The 4,360-nt window shown below is 51.2% G+C and overlaps 1 pseudogene; it reads right to left on the bottom strand.

Annotated features, from left to right (window-relative positions):
* Nucleotides 1-2,547: 2,547 nt before the first annotated feature.
* LOC142577784 (very long chain fatty acid elongase AAEL008004 pseudogene) lies at nucleotides 2,548-3,670 on the bottom strand (annotated as a pseudogene).
* Between the last annotated feature and the right edge of the window lie 690 nt (nucleotides 3,671-4,360).

The raw sequence follows: 4,360 nt of genomic DNA, 5'->3' as shown, positions 1-4,360 counted from the left end.
GATAGCCGGCACGCTTTCCCAACAGTCTGGACGAACTGGAGCCGGAGCCATGGCCTCAAGCTCACGGCGAACGATGCGCGTGATATCTTCCGGTCCTGCGGACTTAACGAACCGCGGCGGGTCTTCGCAAGAAGATGTCGCGGCGGTATTGGGCAATCGGTCGAAAGTTTGAGCGACACGGCGGCCCTTCGCTTGTTCGAAGCGCCGGCACTCCTTTACAATTGCATCCACTGTGGTACAATCCTTACACATCAGGAGATTGAAGGCATCGTCTGCTATACCTTTCAGTATGTGACCAATGTTGTCTGCCTCGGTCATGTTGTCATCAGCCTGGCGACAGAGGGCCAGCACATCCTGTATGTACATGACATAGGATTCTGTGGACGTCTGAGCGCGGCACGCAAGTTCTTTTTTTGCTGCCAGCTGACGACCGACAGGTCTGCCAAACAGGTCTCGCATTTCTTCTTTGCAGACATCCCAGCTCGTTAGGTCAGCTTCGTGTGTGTCGTACCATTGCTTCGCAGTTCCTCTTAGATAAAATATCACGTTTGCTAGCATCATTGTTGGATCCCACCTGTTGTTGCCGCACACTTGCTCGTAAATCGTAAGCCAGTACTCGACGTCGGCGTTGTCCATGCCACAAAATGTCCCTGGGTCCCGTGGATGAGTGAGGATGACCGTTGGCACGGGCTACTGAGGCGTTGTCGCTTGCGTCGGTTGATTCGCCATTGTGGCGGCAGGTAGATGACGTCCGCTGCGAAGTTCCATGATTGTACCCCCCACCTTCCACCAAAATGTTGCAGGAAGAAAGCAGGCCCACGAGTGTAAAATAATGTATATTTACAACTGAAGTTAATGGCGTTCAGGCAACCGCCAGACTTCGTCTTCCTCTAGTCCAATCCAACTTCCTTTTCCCTTCACCGTAACAATATGTTACTCAGTTATATCGATCAGTCAACAATGAACTGACAGTAAGGATAACTGCACGCTTCTCACACCTTGGTTAGCAGTGGATTAGCTCATCTTAGGGCAATCTTATGAGTGCCTCTGGAAATGGTGCGACATTAGTTTACTTAGGTAGCCATGACAGCTACAATAACTTTACAGTTCCTGTTCAGTGCAAGCATGGAATCTCCTGCATGCGTTACCCACCCGCTGAGAAGCAGCGAGACGGCGCAGCGAAAAACATAATTCTTCAGTAAGACTTCGTCCCCCGTTCAACTAACTCGGCGGTAAACAGGCATGGAAACCTTGTGGGGCATCAATAGTGTAGTGCGACAGCTTTTGAGGAGCACGAAACGCTCAGCATCAGGAGCACGGCTTGTAAACCATTCACTTTGATACATCTTCGTGGCGCTTAGCATTCATGCAAAAACAGCGCCGCCATATATACTGACTCCAGTGGCACGCCGATGCGATATAAAAGCTCTGCTCACGTCTATTCCACTCACATAGGTTACTATTAACACACACACACACACACACACACACACACACACACACACACACACACACACACACACACACACACACACACATATATATATATGATATATATATATATATATATATTGCACATTTCCGCATATTGCACAGTTTGTAAAGTTTGGCTAAAGTTACTTGGGACACCCTCTATATGCCAGCGCCGATCTTGCGCGAATGCTATAAGCTCCCGAAGTAGCAAGGTGTCTGCTTTACAAGCTGCGCTCCTGATGCTGAACGTTTCAAATTTCTCAAAGTCCGTCACACTGCCCCACTGATGCCCTTGAAGGTCTCTATGCCTGTTTACCGACGAGTTCGCTGAACGCGCGGTGCAATCTTGCCGACGAATCTACGTGTTTCGTTGCACCGTCTCGCTGCTTCTCAGCGGGTGGGAAACACAGTACACGTCGCGTTAACGTTCCAAATGTCCGTGCTTTGCAGGCGATCGACGCTAGCACTGGACTCCGATCATAATTGGTTGTTTTTCTGCGTTAGACCTCGCACCAGAAATAGAAAAGGTGACGCGCCGAACTAGCCACAATCGGGGAGTCCCACAAGTAGATAAATTTTTTTATCAAATACAAGCTTTTTTATCATTCGTTTCTTTGGCAAATTTTCAAACTGAACATCCCGCTTCTCAATCCAACCTCACAGCACGTGGGGCGCCAGGCAAGTTGGTTAGCACAGGTTAAGAGATCCGGGTTTCCCTTTCATATATATATATATATATATATATATATATATATATATATATATATATATAATATATATATATATTACAACCATGGAATCTCCTGCGACGGCGAAATCCCACGCTGTCACTATTATGAGATTAAACATGAAAGACTATAATCTAAAGCAATCAGCATATGTGACGTAGCATCATTTTTCGGGAATATGGCCACTCCCCCAAGCATATAGGTAGTCCCAAAGCCAGAAAACTCTTTTGCAGCCACGCAGCTGCAAGCGCCAGCGGAAAAAGAAATCACTTTTTGAACAAGCATTGTAAAATACATATATTCTCGGAGGGGAAACAAGAAACACGAAAGGTAGGTTTTTTTTTTTTTTCCTAAGAGTGAAATCACTGAACCTTGGTCTTCGAGGCGTTATGTGACGTTGCCATTTTTTTCCTGTCGTTGTAGTTCCTCAAGTAAAAGTTGAGAAACATGACGAGAAAGAAGAGTCCCTGGGGCAGGCCGATGTACACGTGCGCCAGTGGGTATCCGCACTCAAGGAACAGCGGCACCAACCCGTGCGCGATCAGCACAACGAACTGGAACATCTGCAGCTGAGTGAGGTACCTCTTCCACCAGAGGTGCTTGCGGACAGCGGGACCCAGCAAGGAGAGGAAGTAGTACGAGTACATCACCACGTGCACGAAGCTGTTGAAGATCAGGGTCAAGGCGATGTGCCCGTCGGCTCCGTACGCGAGCCCGTACCAGCCGTTGAAGACCACCAAGACGTGGTGGACTACGTGCAGCACGGTAATGTTGGACTCCTTCTTGCGCAGCACGAAGAACGCAGTGTCCAGAAAGTCCGCGACCCTCACCCACTCGTACCACCAGCAGTGCGCGAGGAAGCTCATGGTCATTTCGTCGCGCGCGTCGTAGTCGATGCCCTGGCACACGAAGCTGTAGCCGCCGCCCAAGTAGCTCCTCGTCAGGTAGGCCACCATGAAGTACCAGTTGAGCACCACCATGGCGGCGTTGTAGATCACAATCGCCGGCTTGAGGTTCTCGTACGGCTTGCGGCCCTGCATGAAGCGGGGCCCGGCCACCTTGACGACGTAGACGTAGGCGCAGAGCAGGCCCACGATGAATTGCTTGTTGCCCACCAGGGCCCAGCCCTCCGTGCGGGGGTCCCGCCGCAGGAACACTGTCGCCGCCGTCGAATCCAAGGCGACGGCCGCCGTGCCCGAGTTCTCCATCGCGTCTTCAGCTTTCGTGAGCCCGTTCTGCAACCGAACTGGACCCTCCGCTGCCCAGGAACACTGTGACCTTGATTCGCAAGGGAGCCCCAGTGCCCTTCCTCTGTCTGTCTGTCTTACCCTCACTCCCCTACCTGTTTTCTTTTCGGCCGGGCTAAGGCGAGGCGCCCGTGGAGGTGACGGGTGAGGGCCAGCTTGGCGGGAAAGGGTCCGAACGGGGTATTATCTCCCACCACGCGTGCCTTGGGAGCCCTCGTTCGTCCGGACAGCTCTGACCACGCTTTCTTAAATTTTACGTGGGAGCTTCCTCCTAACGCGCATCGATACTATCCAAACACGGCATGCGATATTGGCGGAGAAATACGAGAAATGCGCACTGTCTTTCTCATCCCCTCCCCCCCTAGCCTTCTCTCTTTTCTCCCTTTGTGTTCGGCGCGGTCGCGTACGGACCGAGATGCGCCGAACACGCTTGTCCTCCTCGCGCTGTTTCTTAATGTCGCCACGGGAGAGGGAAGCGGACACTCAAACAGGTACGCGGAAAAGAAAAGACTCAATCCGCCGGCGCGGTAACGACCGCTAGCGGTGCTCCCCAGTGACGCAATGGCCGGAGGTTGTTGCCCGGAGCCACCGTTGACCGAGCGGGCTGGCGGCGCGTGAGACAGAACGGCACTGCGCACCCGTTAATCGTGCTGCGGACTCCATGCGCACCGGTGCCTTCTTTCCCTTTAGAGCGCTTTGCTGCAACGTAAAGGACCGCCCCCTAGTAATTTTCATTTTCTTTTTCCGGAAAGACTTGGAGATAGGCCAAAGTCAATAGACGTTCAGAACGTTTATCACTGTACTGATGATGGATAAGCAAAAATTTAAGACTGCAGATTGGAGTAGTTAGATTGGAGAGAGAAAGAGACAATAAAAAATTTTATTGAGTGAATGGAGCTTTGGAAAGGCGTC

This window comes from Dermacentor variabilis, chromosome 4, assembly GCF_050947875.1.
Source record: "Dermacentor variabilis isolate Ectoservices chromosome 4, ASM5094787v1, whole genome shotgun sequence".
NCBI classification, from domain to species: Eukaryota; Metazoa; Arthropoda; class Arachnida; order Ixodida; family Ixodidae; genus Dermacentor; species Dermacentor variabilis.
Note: the sequence above shows the minus strand (reverse complement) of the source record. Positions and strands in the feature narration are given on the sequence as shown.